Below are 10,479 nucleotides of genomic sequence, written 5' to 3'. Positions count from 1 at the left end.
AAAGATCTCTTCCATTCTCCATTTGAGATTCAATTATATTTTTGCAAACGCCCTTAGAAATTCTTTATATATTAAAGTATAGACACAGTTATGAAAATGTTTTCTTTCGAAGTATTTAAGGTCAAAATTTTCTTCGCCAATCTGGTCATCTCTTGATGAAAAAATAAGTTGTGTAATATTTGATCGTGTTCAGACACGATAACGTAACTTTCATAGTTACATTGGGTGCACAATAAAATTAGTTCATAAAAAAGGAGGAAAGAAATTGCTTTACTTGAATGGAAAACTTACATGACGTAATACTTTAGCTGTAGCACTAACTTTTCTATTGAGCACTTGCTCTGTTGCTTAATTTGACCACAAGAAGCACACCTTCCATAAGGAGCTACTTAACATTCAGAAGAGAGGCTCTAATGATGTATTACCACTAAAAAGTAGCGTGCTTTCCTTCAGGGTTGGGTGAAGTTCGAGTAGTGTGGGCTAACGATCCATAGCCACTGTCTCTCACGACACGCCACTCATCTGTTCGTCTCCAGAAGAAGAGAGAGTGGGGGGAAAGCGGATTCGCTGTAGCATCCAGTGAACGAAAAACTGGATAAAATAGTCTTTCCTTCTTCGTCATGTTATTTTTCTCTTCTCTTCTTTATATCCTCTTTTCTATGTTACCCGGAAAAAGACAACCTGACGAAAAGAAAAAAAAAAAAGATGTACATGAAATAACACCAGGTGGCAGAGAAGAGATTGTCATTGGAAGAATTGCCAAGATCTATTCTGTGAAACGCCGTCTATTATCGACAATTTTCTAACAGTTTTCTGTTCTTTACTTTCAGCAGAAATGATGAAATACTGCGAAAGTTTGTTGCATACTTTTTTCATTGTCTAATAAAACAAACGTTTAAAATTAAAAAGGTGATATACGAAAAAGACGTGCAGATACCCGTTATTTTCTAGTTTTGGCTGATCCTGTTAAAGTATAAACACATATTTGAAATGTGTTTGATCGACAGTTCGTGATGGAAAAACGCTGTGCAATATTTTTCCATTTGAAAATACTTCCACGACAGCAGAATTGAATATAACGTTTTTCAAATCGCTGTTTGTACTATAAAAAAAAAATTCAAATAAATTTCAATAATTATGAACCGAAAAACGATTATAAAAACATTTTACAAACATTAAATATATTTTTTTTTTGTCGCTGGAACAAACACATAGCATTATTACTAAAGTATTTGACTGACTACATTATAATGTAGCAAGTCCCAAATGACATACAGTAGAATTAATTTAACATCTTCATTATGCTAATGTTATTCATAAGTAACTCCTCTTGATATTATAAATAACAGTTTTCTCTGATTGACTATTTAAGCCCAAAACGTTTGTGTGTGTTTTTCGTATAGCAAAACCACAAAGGGCTATCTGCTCAGCCCACCGAGGGGAATCGAACCCCTGATTTTAGCGTTGTAAATCCGGAGACATATCGCTGTACCAGCGTGGGTGCGAGCCCAAAACACATATTCTAAAACTCGACGTATTTCGTTATTGAAAATCTGTAGATTCATTAAATATTCATGTTACCTGATTAAGGCAAAATGAAAGAAACTTCCTAAAGATTATTTTTCTGAACCAATTATGTTATTCTCTAAAATGTTTTTCATGGACAACTTTAATTTGAATTAATATCCGTGCATGTTGCGAAATAAGTTCATTCCTGTTTGATTCATCGTGTTTTCTAATTACAAATATCTATTGTTCTTTTCCAGAACACAAAAATTACTTTTTTTTGTACTTTCTCTAAAAGTTTCTTATGCGAGTACTATTAGTCTGAAATATTTTCTAATGCTGATTTAAAAAATGTTAGCACTTATTCTCATGTCCACGCATCTTTTAAAAGTTTATTTTATAAATTAATTAATATTTTACATTCATTCTTTTGAAGTAATTTTAAAACCAAATTGTATTTTCATCACGAAAGTTAGCGAAATGTTTGAGATTTTCACAATCTTCACTTAACGTCTACTGTTTTATAATTTGTCTTTTACTTTGCATTTGTTTCATGACTCAAATTTAGCAGTGACGTGGATATCAAAATCTACGTCATTGTTAGGGAAATAAAAGGTATTGTTTTTCCGCGAGATGTGGAACGAGATTACATGAAATATACAGTTCGCTGCTTCTAGCAAATCATTTCGTGTTACTGTTAGAACAATCTCTAAACTGATTTAAATTAAATAAGAAGGCATCAGAAACAAGTAAAAATAACACGTGAAAAACATTTTTAACATGCAAAACTTCACCCACTATTTTTTATATCTGGAAACAGCAACAACAACAACATAACATCAGTATCATAACTTAAATTCATTTATGTTAGTGTGAACTTTACAAAATTAAACTGTTTTTTGAATGCGATTGTGTTAGAAGTGGCCATTAATATTTGGTAAAAAAACAGAGCAAAACCTGATCACGGCAATAGGAATGGCGGAAACCTTGATTTACATATATTATGTGAGTTTTAAGTTCAACAGTAAAGAAAGGTAATACGAATAAAGACGATTTAGAGGTGCCATTCTTTCATACTCAGGACGATAATGAAGGTCACTTAAACTTAAAAGCAAAAACTAGATTGTAACGATACATATTAATTATTTTTATATTAATGAGAAATATTAACGGGTATTTAAGTATATTTCCAGTAAATTTTCAAATTTATTGTGAAATATGGCACGTTTTCTTGTCGCAAAAGAATTTTCCCAAGCTATTATTTTTCCAAAAACCAATTGACTTTCAGATTTTATGGGGTTTGTTTTAAATTTTGCGCAAGGCTACACGAGGGCGATCTGCGCTAGCCGTCCCTAATTTAGCAGTGTAAGACTAGATTAAAGGCAGCTAGTCATCACCCACCGCCAACCCCACGGCTGAAAGGGCGAGCATGTTTGGTGTGATGGTGATTCGAACCCGCGACCCTCAGATTACGAGTTAAGCGCCTTAACCACGTGGCCATGTTATGTTGTTTTGAGAACAATTTCAAAATATTAAATTTCATCAAAGAATGTTTCTAGAGCCTGTAAACTGTTTAATTACTAAGAGATACTGGATTTTCAATAATTAATTAATAAACGTCTGACTGGTTTGGTTTGTTTTGAATTTCGCACAAAGCTACACGAGGGCTATCAGCGCTAGACGTCCCTAATTCAGTAGTATAAGACTAGAGGAAAGGCAGCTAGTCGTCACAACCCACCGCCAACTCTTGGGATATTTTACCAACGAATAGTGGGATTTACCGTAACGTTATAACGAATCCACGATTTTAGAATTGAATGCCATGTCGAACCATCTAATATAAGAAATTCAAATAAAATATCACATAGTCCTATTAAATAAATTGAAAATATAAGCAACTCTATTATTTTCAACTCTAAACACACAAAAAACATAATTTTGTAAAATCATAAGTGACGTGTTTTCAAAATCATTGTTCTTAAACCATTCCCCGTGTTACGTGATAGAATCGTAAAGTACGAGCTGCGAGATTGTTAGTTTTGGATATTTTTTCACTAAAGTTTAAAACTATTTCTCTCTGTAGTGAACTTAATAATCGCCAAACGTGAAAATAACACAGGATAATGAAATACTCTAGCATATACACTTTAAATATTATTTACTGGTGCGTCTGAAGAATAGTTGTAGTGTGAATAAGGATATTCATGAACCCTAAAACAGTAAAACTTCTCACGTAATTCCTTGAAAATGAACGCTATTAACATACGTAAAACTTTAATATCTACTTACCATAGTTATTCAGTTACTTTCCTAAGTTCGTATCAAAATTATTTTACTTTTCTTTCACTCGTGTAAAAGTTTCTTTCAAACTTCTATTGTAATTTCTTTTCAGCGTGCCTGAGAAACCCGATGTTTCCAGTCGAGTCTTTTTTTCTGGGTTTTTCCTTTAGATAATATTACAAGTAGCGATTAGTAAACAGAACAATGATTGTTGATTTGTTTGTTTGCTTTTGAATTTCGCACAAAGCTACTCGAGGGCTATCTGTGCTAGCCGTCCCTAATTTAGCAGTGTAAGACTAGAGGGAAGACAGCTAATCATCACCACCCACCGCCAACTCTTGGGCTACTCTTTTACCAACGAATAGTGGGATTGACCGTCACATTATAACGCCCCCACGGCTGGGAGTGCGGGCATGTTTAGCGCGACGAGGGCGCGAACCCGCGACCCTCGGATTACGAGTCGCACACCTTACGCGCTAGGCCATGCCAGGCCTATGATTCTTGATATACTTTTGTTAGTAATTTATTACCATATGGCCCACCATGGCCAGGTGGTTAAGACACTCGACTCCTAATCGAAGAGTCACGGGTTCAAATCCCTGTCATACCAAACACACTAGCCCTTTCATTCGGAGGAGGCGTTATAATATGACGGTCAATCCAATAATTCGTTGTTAAAAGAGTAATCCAAGAATTGGCTGTGGGTTGTGATGACTTCCACTGTCTTCCACTGCTAAATTAGGAGTCTCTAGCGCAGATTGCCCTCGTGTAGCTTTGCACGAAATTAAAATCATTACAATATAAGTAGCAAACTAATTACTTTGATCAATGGTACAAGTTACATTTTCTTAATAATTTTCTATTGATAAAGATATTTTTTTTCAACTGGTGTATGGAAAATATTACATTTTTGAACAGACTAAGGTCATAATTCATCTAAACGAGCCCAGAAATTAACTTTAAAGTTAAAAAGGATTGCTGCCCGACATTAGTAGTAAAAAAATAAATAAAATTTAAAGTAAACACTATTGTAAGATTTTACGAGTCCGTTAATAATAAACTTATTTCAATTTGGGCTTTATTTTAATGACTGTTGATTCGAGATTCCATGGTTCGCTTCCCTCTTCAAGCAAATTTATTTATTATTATTAGTCATCCCACGTGCGGTTGAAACTAACAAGTTATATGGCAAGTCGTTACCTAGTAGTTAAAGTGCCTTGACTTTAAATCCAAAAGTTCATGGTTCACGAGTTCTTCCCGCAAGAATGCAGTTCTCTCTTTGAAGTTTTGGGTGCACTTTACGATAGACTGTCAAATCTCTATTGGCTGACACAAGATAAGCCCGAGAGTCGATGGTTGGTGTTGTTAACTAGGTGCCTTCCTTCCAGGCTGTAAGTTCAAGGATATGGACTGGTTTAGAAACTATAGGACATAAATTGGAATTTGTTAAGTGTCTTGTAGACCCTTGCTTATCAAATTGTATTAAATAATGGACTACTCAGTAAAATATTATCGGAGAAAGATGAACAATACACAATAATTTTGTTTGATTCAAGTGACAATGAAAATAAAACAAAACAAATCTATGGCTCATCCTATGTACAACTAGTTTTGTATTAAAAAATTTGGAAATGTCTTGAATGAGCAGAGAAATACAATTTATAACAAATGTACCTTGTGATGTTACAAACTTCTCAAAACGTGGTATATTTGTAATGAAGTTTATTTCTCTGCCCATTCGAGAAATCTCCAAACTTTATTTTCTAAAAAAAATGAATTCCTCGTCACGAAAATTAACTTTGGGTACTGAATATCAACATAGAGCAATGAGGTCTTTACTGTTTCTTCCACGCCTGCTGTACATTTTTCCATAAGCTTCCAGTCACAAAATCGCCAACTGTCCTTAAGTGGCTTCGACCATGGTTTTTCAAACTATGCTCCGCGGAGCCGTTGGGCTCCGTCATAGTTATCTGGGGCTCCGCGAGGAAATTTTAGAATGTTAATGTTTTTTCCTAAAACTAAAAAATTGAATCAGAATACGCTGTACAAAGAAGTAAAAAAGTAAAATCTATCTTTAATATAACATGTTTATCACCTATTGGGTATTCTAATATTTTATTCTGCCTAACGCCAAACGATTTTATTTAGCTTAGGGGAAGTTCTCGCGGTGAAAGTGTTAATACAATCTTAATTAACTTCGACAGTGGCACCACTGGTTGCTAGTAGATATGGTACTATCTCAAGAACACATGCGTCATTTAAGATGCAAGATAGCCTAGTAATTTTCGTATGAAACATCGGTCTACCTTGGGTAATGATGCCAACTGTCTTTTAAAAGCCAGATCTGGATTAACGGCTAAATCTCGAACGAAATAAAACAAAATGAAACATGACGTCCTAGCTGAAACTTGTCCAAATTTGAAACGTTGTGATGCAATTAGATGCAGTATCAATTGTTTCAATTTCAAAGTATATTTACATGAAGTATAATTATATTTATGACAATTATAATTGGTAATTGTTAGGTTAGGTTAGATTCGTTGTGGTTTAATTAGACAAACTTGATATTAATGAGCTCTACGACGTAAAACGTCCGCATGATGTTATGTTTCATTTTGTTTGAGATTTAGACGCACGTCAGACCTGGCTTAATATTTTGTTATTTGGGTTAAAAAAATTCTGTTAAAAACAAAAAACAAAACATAAAAGTAATAGGCCAGCCTTTTCCTTTAGAAAATTATATTATTCCAGCAGCCTAGCCTTTCTTCCAGAAATTTTAATTCTGACTTCGTTATGGCAACATTGATCTTAGGACAGAATGTTATTGTGCGATGATAAAACTCAAGTGCTTGAACGAGTGTTTATTAAGAAACTATTTTGTGTTCGTGAAGATACTTTTGAAGTGTCAAAGATATAAGAATACGTTTTTAAACAAATTAATAATTAGTTGTCACCCTTATAATGGACGAGTGTTAGAATATATCAGTAATAAATCTGATACGAGTAAAAAATCTGCCTCGGCCTAGGCCTAATACAAATTCATCGGCGTTATCGTCGTGTGCAAGCACTTTAACACAGGATGATGCAAGAAGTACTGAAACAAGAAATAAAAGAAAGTACGATGGAAGTTTTATTGACTATGGTTTTACATGGACAAGTAATGGACCTGGTGTGTTGTGTGTTGAATAACACTAGTTTACATCCAGCAAAGTTAAAACGGCAACCAGAAACCAAACACTCCCAATTAAAAACTCTAACTTCTGAGTATCTCAAAAGAAAGTGTTTTCAATTAAATACAAGGAGAGCTACAATTCATTCGTTTCTCCATCAGGACAACAAAGGTTCTCTTATTACTTCATATCGTGTTAGTTATCGTATTGGAAAAGCAGGTGAAGCTCACACAATTGCAGATTTGATAAAACCATGCGTAAAAGGTTTAGTAGAGTGTACAATTGATGGGAAATTTCTTACAAACATTAACTCTGTATCCCTTTCTGGCAACTCCGTTTCTCGAAGAATCAAGGATATGTCAGCAAATTGCTTAACGGAGTTAATAAGGCGAGTAAAAGCGAGTCCAACTTTTCACTTAAGATGGATTAATCAACAGATGTCGCAGGTTGTGCGAAGTTGCTTGTGTTTGTTCGCTATGCTCACGAAGCTCGTTTTGAAGAATACATGCTAATTTGCAAACCTTTGCCTACTCAAACAACAGGTGAAGAAATATTTAAACTGATCGATTTATTTATGGAAGAAAATAAGATATAATGCACTGATGAGACTGCAGCTATGATTGGAAAGTTTTCAGGCGCAGTGGCACGCATGAAAAAAAAAAAAAACCCAGACATCGAGAGTATCCACTACTGTCTTTATCATCATGTATTTGCAGTGAAATGAATGCCAGAAGACTTAAAAGAGGCATTGAGTGATGTCATAAAAATAGTTAATTTTATAAAATCAAGACCACTCAGTACGAGGATCTTCAGTTTACTCTGTGAGGATATGGGAAGTTTGCATAAAAATTTCTTACTTCATACTGAAGTCCGATGACTTTCTCGGGAAAAATTTCCTGCTCAGTTTCAAGAACTGCGTGAGGAAATAGATTTCTTTTTATCTGCATGCAATTTCAAACTTGCATACAAATTAAGGGATAAATGCTGGGTACAGAAAGTGGCTTACCTTTTGGATGTATTTGCCTATCTAAACGAAATGAATGCAACAATTCAGGGTAACGCACTTCCAAGCTCGGAGTGAAATGGAAGCGCTTCAACATAAGTTAAAACTTTGGGATGAATGTATACTTATGGAAGAACGTGGTTGCTTCGAAAATCTTAGTGATTTTTTTACTTATGAATGAAATTTCCTTAAGTTTCAGTCTTGCAGCACCCATCTGATTTGTGTACAATTATTGGGGAGTACTTCCTTCCTCATTTAGAAAAATTATTGGGGTTTAAAAATCCCTTTCTTGACTCTGGAAATACCAAATATTTGCCTTTGAAAGAGAAAGAACAGGTTATAGAAATTTCAACGGATTACACTCTAAAAACAAAATTTCAGCAGGAAGAAATTACACACAATTTTGGATTTAAATGGCCATAGAATACCCTTAAATAAGTAATAGAGCTTTGAAAATTTTGTGAGCAAACATTTTCACTGTATATAGCTACAAAGACCAAATTTAGAAAAAGGCTAAATGTTGAAGATGAGTTACGCTTACAGGTAACAACCGTAACTCCAAATATTGAACTACTTTGTGAACAAAAGCAAACCCATCCGAGCCACTAATAAATAAATATGTACTTTTACTGATATAAATTTTGCAAGCAGAAATTTTTGAACAATTAAGTAGAAGTAAACATTTTTTCTTTAAATATTGATATTTTTGATAAATTTATATTCTAAAAGGTTGAAGTAAACTTTATATAGCGCTAGTGACCGATTGCTTCTATTTTTAGTGTTGTTGTTGTTTTTTTGTTAAGGCTCCGGAATATTTTCCTTTCTTATGTGAAGCTCTGCAGGTCTGAAACGTTTGGTAACACCTTCTCCAGAAGAAACAAAGCCGTATTGAATAGCCTAACTTAGGCCTAGCGAAGGTTCCTTTTGTCGAATGAAGTCATCTTAATAGCGAGGAGTTTAATTTAGTCCTAGCGTTGTCTCCATTTAGTCAAGTTCTCCATTGGCAAGTACAATGGTTGTTAGCAGATAAAATACACTAAAGCTTTCCCATTGTGAATAGTTTAATTTAGATCTAATTTGGATTCCCTACTGTGAAGCCTGCTAGGAAATTCAAAGTAACATGGTGCTAAATGGATAAAATTCACTAAGACTGCAGACTATTGCAGATATCGTGGCAAAAACATTGTTATAATAAACACATTTTTTGAGTGAAATACATTCGATATTGAGGGCAAGTCGTAAAACAATGCAAGTAAACGTATCAAATGATCTACATTGTCGAAACCAAAAAACCTTGAAATAATTTTGTTCTAACTTTACAAAAAATTATTAATTATTCAAATATTTTATCACTCAGTTGAAATTTTCGTGATCATTATGCTTGTTTGTTTGCTTTTGAATTTCGCGCAAAGCTACACGAAAACTATTTGGGCTAGCCGTCCCTAATTTAGCAGTGTACGACTAGAGGGAAAGCAGGTAGTCATTACCACCCACCGTCAACTCTTGGGCTACTCTTTCACCAACGAATAGTGGGATTGACCGTAACATTATAACGCCTCACGGCTTAAAGGGCGAGCATGTTTGGTGTGACGATGATTCGAATCTGCGACCCTCATTTTACGAGTTCAGTGCCTTAACCACCTGGCCATGCAAGGCCAAATGTCTGATACTGCTTCAGTTTTGTATGCACTATACATACATAAATATATAACACAAGTTTCCACTTGTATTTACAGATATATAACTAAACACTAAAATACTTAAACAACGTTTTTTCTCTTGCGTATTGTTTTCTAGTAGTTTCGTGATTTAAAGGTCACCCACTCCTCAGGATATAATTTTATGGAACCTCCACAATAAAAAAACATTCAAATACCACTTTTCTACTAAACAAAAATAACTCGAATTAAATGCGTATTTTCATGAATGTATAAACATAAAACGTCATACTTATATTACTTTTATACAGAAAAATATACTAAATAAAATTAGAGTATCAAATACATTTCTTTTCTATTCATTTGTTGCCAGTGGGACAGAGTTGGACACAGCACTAAGCCTAACGAGGCTTTCATTTAAAACAAATAAAATATATTTATTTTTATTTTTCAACATCATTTCAATTAAACTTTCACCTGTTGTAATTTAAAATCGGTTTATATTCATAATATTTAACAATTGAATATAAAATATACCTCTACTTACTCCATTGTTCTATTTGTAATAGTTTTTACCGTTGCAAAATCCCAACTAGTCTTGCTTTAAGTATTTTTACTTCTGCCCTCTCACCTTTTTCTATTTAAATGAAATTATGAAATATTTTTCGAAAATGAATCATATAATTTTTATCACATCTCCAAAAGTGGAACAAATAAATATCTGTTGTTTTTTTCAAAATTTTAAAGTTGTTCAAAATATATTCATTAAAATATATTGACTCAAAAATGTGAAATTTCTTTAATAGAAAGGAATGAAATATAAAGAAGATTTTGAATCATTGGTAGAATAATCGAATGAAGA

At 33.7% G+C, this 10,479-nt stretch overlaps 1 long non-coding RNA gene across 1 annotated transcript; it reads right to left on the bottom strand.

The window, feature by feature from the left end:
* Window positions 1-250: 250 nt before the first annotated feature.
* LOC143228284 (uncharacterized) lies at window positions 251-10,231 on the bottom strand. Its single transcript, XR_013015300.1, has 4 exons — window positions 10,165-10,231; window positions 4,987-5,175; window positions 3,796-3,950; window positions 251-681 (listed from the first exon to the last, which is right to left on the bottom strand). It is a non-coding gene; the product is annotated as an uncharacterized LOC143228284 (long non-coding RNA).
* Window positions 10,232-10,479: the final 248 nt, after the last annotated feature.

This window comes from Tachypleus tridentatus, chromosome 10 (assembly GCF_004210375.1).
Source record: "Tachypleus tridentatus isolate NWPU-2018 chromosome 10, ASM421037v1, whole genome shotgun sequence".
Classification (NCBI taxonomy): Eukaryota; Metazoa; Arthropoda; class Merostomata; order Xiphosura; family Limulidae; genus Tachypleus; species Tachypleus tridentatus.
This window is presented reverse-complemented; position numbering and strand designations above follow the sequence as displayed.